Genomic DNA, 19,220 nt, shown 5'->3' on the forward strand with positions numbered 1-19,220 from the left:
ATATCCTTTTCCAAGAATAAACACTTAGCTGTTCAAACTTCCGACAATTTGTGTAGATACAACAATATTATAATATCATAGTAGTTTCAAATTGCAAATTACCTTGTATTGTTTAAATTCTCAAAATCATACTTACTTTATATTGTCTTTTTTTCTTTAGGGCTACTTTTTAATAAGGCTTAGTAGCCGAAACATATCGTGACGTAATAATTAAAAAGAGTAATCATATTTTATTTTCATTTACTCTCTATTCTTGAAAATTTGCTATGTTGTAAGCTATTTATCTGCATATAAGCATGTACATATTGTAATCTGCATTAATTCAATCAATAATTAATCGCTCTGTCCTCTTCTCTCTCTCCTCTCTCTCTCTCTCTCTCTCTCTCTCTCTCTCTCTCTCTCTCTCTCTCTCTCTCTCTCTCCCTCCCAATAATTTCGCTCTTTTGTCTCTGCATCAACTCCATTCTCACTAGAGCTCACCCTTTTGAAAAAATCGGACCTCAAAAAGGAAAGTGCCCTTTTCAAACTCATGGCTGATTGGAAGGGGGAAATTTTTCTACTGTACTTGCAAAGTTATTCTGTGATGTGTTCTTCTGAGATCCGCTAGATGGTGCTGGCGTGAGCTTTTCCTTGCAGAGACTAGGCTATAGAATCATAATAATTTAGTCACTGTAGTTTCCTTACAGTGACTATATATTATCATTTTTATTTATAGTCACTTGCACTTTTCTCTTAGGCTCTTACATTAAAGTAATCCCAGTGGAATTGTGATGAATAATATAATAGAGATTGTCTATGATAATGAGAAACATAGATGATCGATAATGATTTTTATTTATAGTCACTTGCACTTTTCTCTTAGGCTCTTACATAAAAGTAATCCCAGTCGAATTGTGATGAATAATATAATATAGATGTCTATGATAATGATAACATAGATGATCGTTGTGATGATGTCAACGATTCTAATCTTTGAATAATTAAATCATTTAACCTTTCAATAATAAAATGATAGAACCTTGTAAATGGTCCTTTAAAATTTATCAAGAAGGCATAATAAGAAGAAAGAAGAGCTCTTATTCTTGTAGTAATATAAATTATAATATAAATATCACGCTGTTTTAAGTTCTGAACTTAACAATTTTGATATACCTTCGACTCGGAAAGAGACGAGAATCTAATTCAAGTCCTGGACTTATATAAGCCCTTCACTCAGAAAGCGAAATTATAAACTCAAGAGTCTAATGTGATCTCCTAACTCCAGGGTCCATGTAAGTCCTCGACTACGTTAAAGCCGTGACTCGGAAAGCCAATTTTCTGACTCCAGAGTTTAAAAAGCCGGTTAAAGTCTAGAACTTAGCTAAATCCTGAGTTTGGAAACCAATAAGCCCTAACCTTAAGTATTTTTCATCCATCTGTTCCGTGTTTCATGTTTAAATTAGTATTATAAAACTGTAAAGTGGTTTCTGTTAAGTACTATATATATATATATATATATATATATATATATATATATATTGGAAACATTCTTTCGTGCTTACATGCTTCCAGTTTACAACATATTGGTAATGGTGTAAAAACAGAGACTAGTATCCCAGATTGTTTAAATAATTGTTTGTTTTGAGAACATTTAATTTGTTCAAATACCCACTTTTAAGTCATATCTACGCAAATGGATTATTGTAGAGAATAGTTGGGAGGTTCACAAACACTGAAACACTGTAAATTAAATCTGTGTATACATTTCTCGACACGTTGAAGTGCCGTTTGATTCACTTCATCTGAAACAAGATAACTTTTCCGCTCGAAACTTCAGCAATAAATCTTCACGCAAATTCTTGGCGAATTTTCTTCCCCCATTTTTACTCCCTCTTTTCCTCTCATTTCTCCTCCTTCCCCCCTCTCCTCATTCTCCGTTCTCCACTCCTCTCCAGCTCTTGCGCCAGATCTTATTCCATCTTAATTATTCCGTAAAAAATTCTCAGAGAAACTTTTCTTGGCTTTTCTTACGACCAACGTTTCTACTGCTAATAGACAAGACTCAACAAGTGGCTCATCTTGTATTCTGGCTGCAATCTTTTAATACCCCAATTAACCACTGCACTAATCAAGCGGATAAGGTTGATTAAGTGGAAATTTATTCGGAATATAGGTTTAGATGAACTGGAGCATTTCATTGAATTGGAAGGTTCACTTTTCAAGTCAATACTTTGAGTCAGCTCCATAGAATTATTCACGTATCAAATGTTTATAGGCTATAAGTGGCGCCACTTTGCCAAACTGTTAGAGTAGGGGAAACACAAGAAGTATTTATTTATTTATTGGATAGAGTATTTATTCAAACAATACAGTAGTTGGAAAAGAAAAACAGGCTATTGCCCAAAACTTCTTCAATTTCCTAATTTTGTCTTAAATTTTCCAAATATTATGTAGGTTATGTCCATTTTAATTTATACAGTAAATCATCAATCAGAATAAAACAAACAATTTAAAATTTAGATAGATTAATAATAAAACTTCCGTAAAAACATAACACAAACTTCAAATTCACAAAATAATTCTATAAAAACACACAAATTTTTAGCTTGAAAATATCACATTCACCAAGACAACAGGATGATTCAACTCCTAAGATTATTAGGGTCCGGGCTTTATTCACACAAATCTAACATTAAAATATATAATTTTATGATTCATTATTCCTATTTCAAGTTTCAATACAGAAATATTATTTATTGTTAACAAGTAGTTCATTAATATTAACATTGCATTACATATCTATTTACCTATAATAGGTTATTATGAAGGAAGGAAAAGTGTGTTCATGCTATACATGTACGAGATAGGAAATGCACGATTGACGCATCATCATTCATGAGTGATAAACTGTCGGTCCCGGCTGAAGTATGACAGTCGTAAGACCCATTGACGGCTCAAATTATATATTCAGGCGGTGGGACCTTCCCGCAAGGGACTCCCCACCAACAAAAACCATACGAATTTACTTTTTAAAGTGATGAACTGATTAACTTGAAATTTTTCTTCATGATTCTGAATCTACCGAGGATGGTTATGGGCTTATATCCATTCTTATTCATTAATGAATTTCAATTTATAAATTTAAACAAATTCATTCAATTTGTGATTCAAATTTTACGCAACGATAGAAGCCCAACCAATCAGAGCTTTCTCCAAGTGATCCCGTAGCGTAATTGGCGCAATTGGTTCATGGTTGCGGGTTCGAGACCTATGAAACTCATTTTTTTTTGCTGAGAATTTTCAACTCCGAAGAAGATCAGTAAGTTTTACAAAATAATGGATAATTCTTATAAGTTTCCTGAGTAAGGAATACGTTGAAAATAGCTTTTCGAAGTTTCCAGGACATAAGTAGATTCTACAACACAAAATTTTCCTCAGTGAAAAGCACGGGTTACCTGGCAGTTATAAATGTACAGAGCGCCCCAGAAGCTTTACAGTATGTTTTACAGAGTTGGTAAGAATTGAGGAAACAGCTTGATTTTTCCTCTACAATGATAATTTGACAGTAGATTTGATTGAGGATCCTTTTTGAATTATAAAAAAAAAACAAAATACTAATTGAAAACCAAAGAAACATTAATGTAGCTGTTTCTATAATTCTCATCCACTGTGTATAAACATTATTGATTCATGGGCGACCCCCCTAGGCACCCCCTCCCTTGAAATTATAGTTTGTGTAAAATAAGTTGAGACTTGGCCCTCCATCCGAAGAAATTACAGGGTTGCCAAATCGTGAAAATTGCAGATTTCTCAAAGTTCCAATTCAACGTCAGAATCGGATGTAGAATATCATCCTCGATATCCTAGTAGTACTAGAAAAGCTTCAGGGTTGAAGGATAGAAAGGAAATTTAAGTTAATCATAATTTTACAGTTCTAAGTGATTAGTGAGTGTTATTTTGTTATTCAATTTGGTTTGTAAACAATGTAAATTAGAACTTATGTTTTCAAATATTTGGACTGGAAATTTGACCTGAATTCAAGTGTATGGAACATAACCTACTTTTTGGAATATTTATAGTGTGTAAATCAAAATTCGGGGAAGAAACAGTTTTGGGCTATGCCTGTTAGTCCTTCCCCAATCATTTTAAAGAATTGAGTTCTGTTTATCAATTAATAAATAACGAGCGAAGCTTGGTGCCCCGATATTTCGTTTTTAACGCTAGAACGTGAGTTAAATTATGTTTGTTAAACACATGAATAAAGGAATCTGAATCTGAATCTGAATCTATATTGTCATATTTTCGTAACGTTCATTCGCTATACACAAGAATCACTCCATGCTCTCGATTGGCGACTCCATTTTTCGTAGCAGTATTTATTTTTCAATGTTTGAGGAAGTAAAAGCTGGAAGCTGAAGAACGTTTCAGCCCTGACTCAATCCATCGCTTTCCTCCCCGTGGAGAGTTTTATTTTTTCTCGAAGGTTATTACTGGTCACCCTCCAGGATTTTCAGCGGAAATAAGGAAGGGAGAGCTTCACAAAAGTTCTCTGCTTATTTCTTTTCGAGTCCCCGGGCCGGTTTATTAGGAGAGGCGGTGGGGAGTCAAGTAAGGGTCTGAGTTTTCTTTTCCTTTTTCTAAGCTCCTTATATGTGCCTGCACTCAGGGCAGGAGGCTATTCGCTGGCCCTTGTCGTAAATGGAAAACGCAGAGAGGAATAAAGGGAAAATTCTAAGGAGAGCTGAAGGACACATGGGGAAGGGAGAAGAGTCACGAAAAAAGGGAGTAGAGACCGGAATTGAATGTCCTCTTGGGACGACTCGATGGAATCGGGAGAGGAACGGAGATAGAGAGTGAAAAGGGATAATAAGAGAGAGGAAGTGTGGGCTGTTGGACCACAGTAGGGAGGGACAGGAGAGTTGAGAGAAGAAAAAGCAACCCAACTACCAACCCTGTCAAAAGTGAAAAATGTTCCAATACTGTCATGGCCGACCGTTTGTTCTTCTTTTTCTCTTTCATTTTCTTTTTTCTTTTCCGTTTTTTGTCCAAGGACTGTACAATTCTCTTAGACTGTATTATTATTTCTCATCGTCAGCCAATACAAATGTGTCCCAATGATATAAAGTCCAAGGATTCAGTAATACAATGGATACTAGAGTCAAACTTTACGTTTTTGAGTGTTGTTTCTTGAATATCTTTGTACCAAAAAGCCTAGTACTCTAATGCATAGTGATCTTGTTAATCATAATATTCTCAAAAAAATATTCATAGAATATTCTTAAATATTTATAATATTCTTAAGAAATAAAGAAGTACAGTCCAAGTCCTGTAGCTTTGCCTATCGGCGGAGGGCCACTAGGCTAGAATACTACCCGTTCAAAGATATCGAACATTTTTGAAAATGTATCTTTCCATAAGCAACAGATGCTCTTTTGTATCTTTTCAAAAGCAACGTGTTGCATCTGAAGGCAAAGCTACCGGACTCGTATTGTACAATATATTACAGAATAAGATTTTGCTCCCAAGAAAATACATAAATAGTGGATACCTTCAAGGTGTTATGCTGGGAAAAGTAGTGGCATACTGATCCAAAATTCATCACTGACATACAGAATGATGAATGATTTAATGACCTTAAATGATTTAATGACCTTCTCGGGTTGAAAAACTTATGAACAACTTATTTTGAAGATGACAACGTATGACTTTGTCTACCAGCTATACACATGATAACACATGATAACACATGATAACATGATAACACATGATAACACATGATAACACATGATATATATTATATTTATGTAGCCAGGACCTCCTATATACTACCTGTATGATCATAATATTCTCTAAAAAAAATTCTTAAATATTCTTATATACTACCTGTATATAGAAGGTCCTGGTGTAGCCTATACAGGCTACTTCTCACTTCTAAAGAGTTCAATCATTGCATACAATTTTTTACAACAGAACTGTAAAAATCTCATAAAAACTTTCGATCCAACACTCATTTTCAACTCTAAATTTATAAACTTGAATTTTAAAAAACACTTTTGAAGTGAAAATGCACTTACTTTTGTAGTGACGAACGTTTCGACCTGTTGTTGGTCAGACTGTCAAATCTGATGACTGACCATCAGATGACTGAGAGTCTGACCAACAACAGGTCGAAACGATCGTCTCTACAAAAGTAAATGCATTTTCACTTCAAAAGTGTTTTTTTAAAATTCAAGTTTAATTTCAACAGTGGAAAAGTATGGATATACAACAGTCTAAATTTTTTAGATTTAGCAGAATGAGAAGATGGGTAGACATAGAAGTATGCTTCACTTATAGCAACCATTCAAAACAAATCAATTCAGAAAAGGTGTTTCAACGAATTTCACGTAAAATAACTCGATCAAAATATATAGGTGGATAGCTCAACTGAATGTAGAACCGTTATTGGATATTCTAAAGAAAAATCGGGAAAATGGTCTACTCATTTAATCAGAATGCCATCCAATAGGCTCCTTATATTAGCATGGGAGTACGGTACAAACCCGAAGGAAAGCAAAACATAGGGCGACCAAGAAAGAAATATATGCCGGTACAGGCCAATAGAGCTTATCCTTGTAAGAAGATGATGATGATGATGTGAATGAATTATTGACATAGACTTATAGATATAAAAGAAACTATGAAAATACAGTAGATAAACAAGTAGAGATCGGACACCAAGCACTCAAAACCCCAAAATTCAAATAGCTATGACAGAATTTTCATGAGTATCGATTCCCCACAACTCAAAATTAAATCCTCACATTCACACTTTCTCACTCGAGTCAACCAAACCCTCGATCAGGGTTCAGATCTCAATTCAATTCCACTCAAAATATCGGCGAAAGAAAGAAAAGTTGCGTGTTTTTGCGATTATTAAACGCGGTGGCGGCAAAAAGACAGGAACGTGTGAAACCAACTTTTGGCACAGCTTCAAAAAGAAAGTTAATTTAAAAGTTGTCGAGCACCAGCCAACTTCTTTCCCATCTGTACAATGATTCATAATGCGCTTTGACGTAGTCTGCCACCATTCATTTATTCCTATGACAAAAATCCGGCTAAGAAAATGAGCCTGTTGCTTGTTGCTATAAATTCTATGTGGGGTGAATTTCTTCCATACATTAATCATGATTACATTGTGTATTGAGTGGAATAAATATTATTCATAGACTGATAATTGTAGGATCCACTTATATCTCATCATCATCCGTCTAATAACTCATGCACAAGCCTAGATATCATGTAGACATCATCCGTCTAATAACTCATGCACAAGCCTAGATCTCATGTAGACATATCATCCTCACCATTCAGTAAAATACATGTATAACACACTAGTGGGCAGTGGAATAATAGAGTTATCTATTTCAAGGAATCTATGACACATTATTCTAGATACATTAATTATTCAATATTACTATTGATCATCCATCACCTCGTCATATTCACTTCAAGGATTAGGTTTATTTATTAATCGGTATCCATCTCTTCCAAAACGGTTCCAACTCTAATTTTTACAACCGTACAAATGTAGATAGGGAATTGACACATCAATTATAATCAGATACGCCAGATAAGAGCATTTGTTTTGTTCAGAGAACATCCAGTTCATTAAGGTGTTATGTTCTATGTTTGTCAAGTTGCGATTATTATAGCATATTGCATTTCCTTTTTTGTAAGTCCTTGTAATATTGCACTGTTTACAAGTGCACGACCAAATTTAAAATGCACTGAGTGCTTGCCAATCGAACTGTTCACGATTTACAAGTCTCACAAAACAAGCAGATTAATATAATTATTGAGAAATGTATAGAATAAAACCAATCTTGTATGTAACATAATTATATGTGATTGACAGGTGGCATGTTGTGTGAGTTTTAATGAAGCTCACATAATAATACAACTAAGCGTCATGATTAATAATAAATAATAATAACAGGCCGGACTGTGAGAAGGCTATTTTGAATTATCATCCAAGCTCTTTTGAAAAAAGTGTTCCTGAGGAAAAGTAGAGGTCAGGGGTCACTGCGGGGCATTGTGGGGATTAAGGGGGACCACTACGGATCCTAGTGTTGAGGGGGGTGGACATGCGCGCGCACATGTCCAGAATTGTCCGGGCAGCGTAGGGCTACATTGATTTGTGCACCCCTGCTTAGGAAACAGCACAGTTACTCACTCTCGTACTCTCTCTTTCTATCTCTCTCTGGAGTTAGTGTGGTGAGCAACTCGACTCTCATGGTCAGGAGAGATAAATTGTCTTTGGAGGGGTCGCCTCCAACCCCCAGACTCCCCAACCAGCATCCCACCAAACCTACCTTTTCCCCCACCATCGACGACATTCCTGTCCCTTAGAGTCCCTACACGTGTGAAGGGATGACCGGGAATCGGTAGGTACTGGGGAGAAGGGTTTTGTATCGTGAAGAAGGGTTCTGTGTCGGGAGAGAAAGAGAAGGTATGAACGGTATTTTATCCTGAAAAAGAGTCTTGGAGAGAGAAGGAGGTATGGAGGATAAGTAATACAGGAGAGACAAATCTCTCATTCCAAAGTAGGATTTGTCATTGGGAATGAAAAAGTAAGGAATGAGAATGGTATATTAAATAAAAAGACTAAGAAATTGTCAAAAATCACAGATTTATTGATAGTTAGAAAGACCGGTTTCGGTTGTTGCATTTTCTAACTATCAATAAATCTGTGGTTTTGACAATTGCTCAGTCTTTTTATTTAATATGAATAATTACCACATTATCAACTTCTGAACTACACAAAAAGTGAAAATGGTTTATTATCAATCAATCAATTGATCTTCTTCTTCTTTTTTTTCTTCTTCTTCAGATATAGAGGAAGAATAGCACAATCTATATATTATTCATAATTATTATGCTATCTTTTCTCTATACTTTAAAGTAATTAATCTGATCCCAACAATACCTGGTGAACGAATCCGGAAACAGTCACTCCCAAGAGTCAACCAATCAGAAGAGACAGTGGGCGGAGCTTTATGTGTTTAAATCGGGAGTCTGCTTGTGATTGGCCGATCATTTCTACGCTGAAAATTTGTGTTACAAACGTTATAACGGCAACAGAACGATTTTGAAGAGCTTATCCAAGTCCACATCATGTGAATATCACTTATCAATTTTTCCTTCTTCTTCTTCTTCTCTTCTTCTTCTTCTTCTTCTTCTTCTTCTACTTCTTCTTCTCCTACTTCTTCTTCTTCAAAGAAAGAAGAAGAATTGTTTGAACTCAAATTTTCTAATATCATACTTTCGCAAAATTGGATAAAAATAAACCTGATATATTTATATCCATTCCTATATTGAAATGAAAGATATAATTTCTCCTATGAGTATTCCCATAAGCCAAAACTCTCCAAAAAATATATATTCATAACAAATGCTTTCAACTTCCCCCACATCCCAGCAGCCCTACAAGACAGTACACAATTTAATAACAACAAATTCAAGATGCCACTGTAAAATATTAGCGTGCTCTTAGTATCCATTTCATTATCAGCGTAAAACTCAGGTATGAAATATTTTGTTTTATGTTGTCCAAAGGGAGCTGCTTGGCTGGCAGGGACTTAATGTTGTCACGCTGTCTTTCCATTTGACAAAGAAAGCCACACAACGGGCTCTATACTCCTTTAATACCCTGCTGGAGATGGAGACATTCCAGCTGTGGGGTTTACTGTCTCGTTTATGGTTGTCACCCAACCAACAGTTTCATATAGCCGACAGAATATGAGCAGAAATAAAATGCGCATCTGATGGTCCCCCCTGAAATAACCTACCCTCTTAGTTTCCCCGAAACATATATCTCTCCACGTTATTATCAATTATATTCCCTGCAGTCTCACATATTATATAGAACGATACTGGAGGTATTTTGTTTTTATATTGTGAATTTAATCAGAAAACAATACTGGAAAGATGATGTTACGATTATTATCAGATAATAATTAAGAAATTAATAATATTCAAAATTATTTCTTTCTTTCTTTCCTGATTTCTTTCCATATGAAACTGCAACAAGGGAGCAGCGCTCCTGCAGTAGATATAATGACACGTCAAACTTTTGTAAATTACAATTATTACAAAAGACATGTATTTAGTATCGTTCATTATTATTGAATATTGATTAAGTCCACTCAATATTGTGATTATTCTATTACTAAATTGAACTCTTATTCATTTATTCATCGGATAGAGCAAACAGAGTACTACATTTTTTCTGGATTTTGTCGGACAAATGTAATAAACAATTCATGTTAGGTTCAACTTTATTTGAAAAACTCCACTGTAGAATTTTAATGTCAATTAAAATTTTTCAAATTGCTAAATTAAAAAAAACGTCAAAAATTTTGAGGAGTTGAAAGATCAAAGAAAAGCAAATACAAAAAAAAAATACTAAGCAGATTAGATCTTCAATGACAATGATAATGATGATGATGATGATCATCATCGTCATGGATTAGGCTTTTCAAGCCTGTTCCGGCGTCCATCTCTTCCTCGGTCTCTCTAATGACGATGATGATGATGGAAACCTTAAATGAAGGTTTCAACGAATGAACGTTTACTCGTGTTGGTATGTAAATATGTGTTTCTTTTTCTTCGATATTTTACTCATCTTTCTAGTCATAATAGCTGCTGGTACGAGTATATTATTTTAAACAGTTAAATGGATGATCACTATACGAGAGTCTCATATAATGTGATGTTGGAAATAAAGGTAAAAACCGGTATAGAATCGATAGAGAATTAATCAATCAATCTGTTCAAATCGATAGAAAATTAATCAATCAATCTGCTCAAATCGATAGAAAATTAATCAATCAATCTGCTCAAATCGATAGAAAATTAATCAATCAATCTGCTCAAATCGATAGAAAATTAATCAATCGATCTGTTCAAATATTGATTGATGTGGAAAAAATATATCAAGGAGAAATACGATTCAATCATCAATTTTTATTGTACAATTGTATTGATAATTGAATGATGATGCCCGGTAATATTGACTGCCTGGTACACATAATAATATTTCGTTAGATTGATTAGTGTACATCCAATGACCTATTCAGAGCAGCTGTAAATAAAATTAAAATCGCCATCATGATAGCCAACCTCCGCCATGGAGACGGTACATGAAGAAGAAGAAGAGAAGATTGATTAAAAATATATGTTTGCAAAAGCATTTTAAGAAATATATATGCTCTTTAATATAATGTTCAATGTTTTCTTAAAATTCTCTAATAATTTTTCTTTATTCTAGAATTGTATTTTTCTCTTTTCTTCCCTTCTACATGATGTAGGGATGTTCATTCTTCAAACTATTATACGTTTTGTATGAAAAGTGATTCAAGTTACCCAGTATACTTTCAATTATCAGAGATTATCGAATAGTTGATTATAGTCTGATGCTCTTCATCTACATGAGTTATGAATTTCTAGCAAGATAGCTGAAATGATTTCACCAGGATGCTTGAACGATGACATCACACTTTTTATTCATGAAAGAATCCAATAAAAAACGTAATCACACATTTCTTCATTAGACGGATACAATTTTCCATTTCAAGACCCATCTATATTTTTGTATCACGTCATTAAATGATATACCACTGCGGTAAATCTCAAGGATTTACGAGAAAATATAGGACATGTGTTCCCTTACTTTATGCCCGAAATAATAAAATTTTAAGTGAGGATCATCAACAAATTATGACTTGAATCATTTCTAGAATGATTTCAACTAGCTGTAAAGCTTACAATATTAAATATGGGGGAAAGAGTAATCACTCATATTATCTATAATGTAATATTCACGATACTGCTTTATCCCCTTACAATGTTATGTTACTACACTTTTTCTGTTAGTAAATTATGGCAAACTGATGGTAAATTATGGTAAAGGATTGATCAAATAACTATTCGTACCAATAATTGTCATAAGAGTACGTGGAGGAAGGCGGACATAAATTTTCTTATGATGTAGATCAGGGGTTTCAACCTATTTTATCCAAGGGCCACATTGTTAATTCTTGGGAGGCTTACAGGGCCAATAACAAGGATGTACGTGGACTTTTGACTCGTGGGGACGACGGGGGCTTGGGGGAGTGAAATTATTATATTTAATTAAAATAATATAAGAAGTCTTAAGATGGTTTAATTAAAACACAGGAAGAAACAAACCAATTCATTTCACTTTAATACGAAGTCAAAAGGTCAAAGAGTAAAAAGTAAAAAGGCCATAAGAAAACTTGACAATACATGAATCTAGCAAGTTAAATAAAATTGTAATAACTTTTTAATAGTAATAAGACAACTTGAAAATATACGAATTTACATAGAGTTACCAAGCTGAAAGAGAATACTTATTTTTAGTGAGAAGATTGCATTAATTTGTTTTCCACTTGAAATGTCCGCACATTCAGGATCAAACTTTGTGGTTCCGATCATTAAAATTGATTTCAAATGTTCATCTGACAAGGAAGATCTGTATTTGGATTTAACAAACTTCATTTTTGAAAATGTCTGCTCACACTAAGGTAGATCCAAAAAGCTGCTTGTTTACAGCTAATTTTACACTTATTAAGAAATGGAGGGGCTAGTAAGAGAAGAGTACTGAACTCACAGTGGTTGTTGCCAAAAATGTATATAAATATATATTTTAAAAAATCTATTGCAATAACTCTCGGCGGGCCGGATGATTTCGGCCGCTGGTCGTAGGATGGAGAGCCCTGATGCAGATGCCTAACTAATCCACTTCAAGAATTAGGTTTATCCTTTCCGTTACTTTCTGTTCTGTTACTCCTCTCTCTCTAGGCCTTCCCAGATCTCTTTTTCCAGTAGGTCTAGGTTCATTTTTCAATAGTCTTGTGATCTTCAAGTTCTTTTGTACCATTGGTAACTATATTATTGTGAATATCATGTGACTGTATGTATGCATTTGTACAAGGAATAAATACAGTTGAATTTGAATCTTCACACAATCTTCAGTCTTTAAAAATAATAGTAACTTTTTTTTGTAACTGGGCACCCGCCGAAAAACCTTCGGGTTTGGCAGGACCCTCAATTGTTTTGAGTTGTGAATAAAAATTTTGATTCGATTTGATCCTTATCAGCACATCACATTATCACATCGGCAATCATGCTGTGGGCAACTTTCTACCCTAGCGTTCCATCGAGACAAGGCAACACAAGACCAAAGAGAAATAGGATAATCTCGCACAAGAGAGGATGAATTGGCTGATGCTCCAGATAAAGGGATAATTATATCAGTCGCGATGGGTTTGACAGAACAGCTAGCTAAGCCTTTTATGATACGTCGTATAATGGGGATGAGCAATTAGTTGCGTTTCGAGCATCATCTTCGAGGCAACTCCAAGGCATGCGAAAATACGATTTGGCGCAATTGATAATTGGCAAATGAAGCAAACGATACTTGATCGCATAATGGCTCTCCACGTGTAACGGAGACGCGTTTCCAACTCTCGGGGATCATCTTCTTTCAGTCAAGCCTCATCACGTGTGCGTGAGAGTGAGATGGAGAGGATCAGTATCAGTATGTGATGCCTTCAGGAGTAATTTACTGAGCTTTGAAGTTGTGTATCATATTAGCAGGTTTGCAACCCTCCAGTAAGTGATCGTTCAACAGTATTGAAATGCTCTGATATTTCCGAAAATAGTAGTCCATTTGAACAATCTGATTCATGGATTAAAGATTTTTTAATCTCCAGTTAATCTATTCTTAGATATTAGTTTACGTGAATTTAGAATTCCATAATCACGAATCAAGAGAGCGGATGACAAGAGTAATTATTTATTTATTTACATTACAATATGAGGGCACCAGGAAGAGATACTTCCCATTATCACAGAGGTCACTTGAAAGAGTCAGTGATCAGAAATATAATTAAATAACCATTTGTAACATCAAAATTTTTTTGTTCTGTACGTTCCCTAGTATTATTTCTGTATGTTTCTCTATTATTATTTCTGCCGATTCCCTGAAAAAGGGATATGTAATGTATTTTGTCATGTGGAGGTTGGCAATGGTGTGTGTAGCCAGATTAGGCACGGGAATTGTTTGTTACTCATTATAAATAAATAAATAATATACTTACATTATGATTAAGATGACTAGAAATATCACAAAAAGGAAAGAGTACAATGATACTATGTTGTGATGAAAGTGATCGGAAATGTACCTATATAAGTGTATAAGCCAGTATCTATATATTGTAACCTACATAAATAGAGTACTCAATTAATCAATCAATCTCTGCCCATGTATCCCCTGTGACCTTGCGCCCTTAGGCCCGTGCCTATTTTATTTTTTTAGGGAAACCTGCCATGGAAAGGTATAAAATGAAGATTTCCAAAATGAATTTGAGCTAAATAAATGAAAAAAAAAATGATGATAGGAGATGCTGAATAAATAAACTAAGCTGTGAGTCTCTGAGAGGAATTCTGTTCCACTTGTAAATTGGAACGCCATTGCCAATATAACAATGTGCTGTAAGAGTTTTCGTAAACAAAAGTCTTATCGTTGCTTCTTTTTTAAGCTGTAAAACGAGCAAAGTAACGAGTCGCATTCACGACCTAGAGACACGTGCCTTGCTTGTGACTCTCTGCCAATTGCGCGTCTCATTTAATTGATTCAAGCTTTTCTGTGAGTTGCACGTTGCTACGGTGAGGAGGAGGAGGGGAGATGTTGAGAGGAGGGGTGAAGGTGTAAAGGTGTGGAAAAGAGGATGAGAGAGGTGGAGGAGTGGGTCACATGCCCTAGCGTCCACGTGATGTTTTCTCTCAACAGGAAAACGCTGCAAACACTTCCAAGGATTATGCCAATTATGGAGAGAGCTTGAACAGTTAGAGGCTCGAGTTGAGAAAGGGGTATTTTTGCAGGAGAGTTACACCTACCAACAATGTTTGCTCTATTTCTTTAGAATATCATTGTATTGTAATATTGTTTTCAGTTGAGAACCAATTTCAGTAAATCCTACAGATATAGTTTAGCAAGTCCAGTAGTCAGAGTGGATTGTGGATTTAGTGGAAAGTTGTGTAATTTTGGATGATTAAATAAATAAAAATCTTGTGTGGCGCACTCACACAACTTTCCTTGCCGTTATGAAAATTGATCACCTGACGTAGTATTCACGCGCTTCTCAAGTCTACTATTCAATGATCTGAGCCAGCTGATGACAGGACAATAACGCTAGATACACACGAGGTCTGCTATCTCTTCATAGTGAATCTTCTTCTATCTTCTATATATATAAAAATGTTATGTTGGTTTGTGTGTAATGCAAAAACTCCAAAAGTACTGGACCGATTGAGTTGAAATTTTAACATGATATAAAATCCGCATCAAGAATGGTTTTTATCTACTTTTTACAATTTTCAGGGGCGCTACGCTCGCCCGAAAATTTTTAACTTTTTTGTTTATGGATTTTTCCGATTTTTGACTTCACATTCGGGGTCAGCTCGCGAAAATAAGTCGATTAAAAAAAAAAAAATTGACCGGGCTCGCAGGGTGGCCGGGGGGAGGGGGTGAAACTTGGCCATTTTTGGCCAGATTTGAGCTGAGCGCTGCTGCAATCAAAGTGCAAAATTGTAGCAAAAATTTCTATTTTATATATAGGTATTCATTTACTCATTTTAATTTCTTTTTTCTAAAAATTTTGCTTTTTTTCATTTTATTCTCACATAAACATTATTTTTCCTTTTAGTTTTGTAATTGCACAATAAACCAGATTTAACAGCTCACATACACAGATGTTCATAATTTATTTAACAAGCATAATATTTGTGGTTTCCCAACACATATTTTATATATAGGGGGGCCACAGAAAAAAAAAATAAACATTCAATCACAATGTGCCACTGCGAAGCGTGGCAGGGTACAGCTAGTGATTTAATAGAATCAACAGTTTGCAATTGAATAATCTCATTTTCTCAAATTTCAAGCTTATTTTCAATTTTAGGTGGAAATGTTGAAATACATAATTGAGAGATTTTTGTGCTCAATCTTTTCCACTCGAAATTTTCTGTTTAAATTATACCTAATACCTGATAATTGGAAATCTAAAATCAAACTTTGCATAGATGGGGCGGAGTTCCTGAAATTTTCACAGATCTGGGACTTGTGGCAGTTAATAGAGCTTATCCACGACTATTATAGGTATAAATTTGATCAAAATCGTTGGAGCCGTTTTTGAGAAAATCGCGAAAACCCCTGTTTTTGACAACATTTTCGACATTTTAACCGCCATCTTGAATTGCATTTGATCGAAATTGTTCGTTTCGGATCCTTATAGTGAAAGGAACTTAAAGTTTTGAGCTTTAAGTTCCAAATTTCAAGTCATTCCGTTAATTGGGAGATGAGATATCGTGTACACAGACGCACATACAGTCATACACACACACATACAGACCAATACCCAAAAACCTCTTTTTTGGACTCAGGGGACCTTGAAACGTATAGAAATTTAGAAATTGGGGTACCTCAATTTTTTTTGGAAAGCAATACTTTCCTTACCTATGGTAATAGGGCAGGAAAGTAAAAAGAATAAGATAGACTCAGTAGTTTATCGGATAGATGAACGGTGGACCCTATATATATCTATATATATAAAAATGTTATGTTGGTTTGTGTGTAATGCAAAAACTCCAAAAGTACTGGACCGATTGAGTTGAAATTTTAACATGATATAAAATCCGCATCAAGAATGGTTTTTATCTACTTTTTACAATTTTCAGGGGCGCTACGCTCGCCCGAAAATTTTTAACTTTTTTGTTTATGGATTTTTCCGATTTTTGACTTCACATTCGGGGTCAGCTCGCGAAAATAAGTCGATTAAAAAAAAAAAAAATTGACCGGGCTCGCAGGGTGGCCCGGGGGGAGGGGGTGAAACTTTGGCCATTTTTGGCCAGATTTGAGCTGAGCGCTGCTGCAATCAAAGTGCAAAATTGTTGCAAAAATTTCTATTTTATATATAGGTATTCATTTACTCATTTTAATTTCTTTTTTCTAAAAATTTTGCTTTTTTTCATTTTATTTCTCACATAAACATTATTTTTCCTTTTAGTTTTGTAATTGCACAATAAACCAGATTTAACAGCTCACATAACACAGATGTTCATAATTTATTTAACAAGCATAATATTTGTGGTTTCCCAACACATATTTTATATATAGTGGGGGCCACAGAAAAAAAAAATAAACATTCAATCACAATGTGCCACTGCGAAGCGTGGCAGGGTACAGCTAGTGATTTAATAGAATCAACAGTTTGCAATTGAATAATCTCATTTTCTCAAATTTCAAGCTTATTTTCAATTTTAGGTGGAAATGTTGAAATACATTAATTGTAGAGATTTTTGTGCTCAATCTTTTCCACTCGAAATTTTCTGTTTAAATTATACCTAATACCTGATAATTGGAAATCTAAAATCAAACTTTGCATAGATGGGGCGGAGTTCCTGAAATTTTCACAGATCTGGGACTTGTGGCAGTTAATAGAGCTTATCCACGACTATTGTAGGTATAAATTTGATCAAAATCGTTGGAGCCGTTTTTAGAAAATCGCGAAAACCCCTGTTTTTGACAACATTTTCGACATTTTAACCGCCATCTTGAATTGCATTTGATCGAAATTGTTCGTTTCGGATCCTTATAGTGAAAGGAACTTAAAGTTTTGAGCTTTAAGTTCCAAATTTCAAGTCATTCCGTTAATTGGAGATGAGATATCGTGTACACAGACGCACATACAGTCATACACACACACATACAGACCAATACCCAAAAACCTCTTTTTTGGACTCAGGGGACCTTGAAACGTATAGAAATTTAGAAATTGGGGTACCTCAATTTTTTTTGGAAAGCAATACTTTCCTTACCTATGGTAATAGGGCAAGGAAAGTAAAAATAGAATAAGATAGACTCAGTAGGTTTATCGGATAGATGAACGGTGGACGTAGATACTATAATCACAGACTAACTAATATCCTTTAGTATTCTTCCCCCTATGCTATAATAAAGCCTACTTCGTAGTTTGAAAAATGTTATTCTTAGTGGATCTATTGGTAACTCACTGGATTCTGCCAGCATTCTTACTGGATTTACTAGTAAAAGAATGTTATTTCATCCTCTCAGGTCGAAATTGAAATTGTGCAGAATTTGGTTATGTACTAGTAGTATAGTTGAAAGATTTTGTAGTCAAGTTGACTCAATAGAAATAAATTTCAAGTTATTCTCCAACAATAAAAAAACTTTATGTTACAAGAGAACGCAATAATTCAGTTTGAAAATCACAAATTATAATATTATTTGAGTCTCATCATTGATTTGGACCTTGAATAATGAGATAAGTAATTAGAAGTTATAGATTTTCTAAATTTCGAACTTGAAAAATGTATGGTGTTGAGGTATTGCTGGAAACTCCCTCTATTTGTAACGATCATCATTTTAATCGTTTTCCTCCCTTTTTCTTTTCCTTGAATGATATCTTATCTTGCATTATGCTTCATCTTATAATCCTATTCCTGTTCTTTTCAATACTCTCCACCTCTATCCACCATCTCTTTCTCTTCCACAACTTTCAGCTCATCCAACTTCTCTTCCACATATTCCTATTTATTTTATCTTCCATTAGTTTTTCATGATAACACCCTATTCTACTCACATAATTTCATATTCTATATCTTCCACTCAACCTGATGATCTAATTCTCCACATCATTTGCATCCTCCTCCACCACATCCTTCAATTCCTCTTTTTCTCCCCTACCTCTCCCCTATCTTCTAATAGAAGTTATAGATTTTCTAAATTTCGAACTTGAAAAATGTATGGTGTTGAGGATTGCTGGAAAACTCCCTCTATTTGTAACGATCATCATTTTAATCGTTTTCCTCCCTTTTCTTTTCCTTGAATGATATCTTATCTTGCATATGCTTCATCTTATAATCTATTCTGTTCTTTTCAATACTCTCCACCTCTATCCACCATCTCTTTCTCTTCCACAACTTTCAGCTCATCCAACTTCTCTCACATATTCCTATTTATTTTATCTTCCATTAGTTTTTCATGATAACACCCTATTCTACTCACATAATTTCATATTCTATATCTTCCACTCAACCTGATGATCTAATTCTCACATCATTTGCATCCTCTCCACCACATCCTTCAATCCTCT

This window comes from Nilaparvata lugens, chromosome 11 (genome assembly GCF_014356525.2).
Source record: "Nilaparvata lugens isolate BPH chromosome 11, ASM1435652v1, whole genome shotgun sequence".
In the NCBI taxonomy this organism is placed as follows: domain Eukaryota; kingdom Metazoa; phylum Arthropoda; class Insecta; order Hemiptera; family Delphacidae; genus Nilaparvata; species Nilaparvata lugens.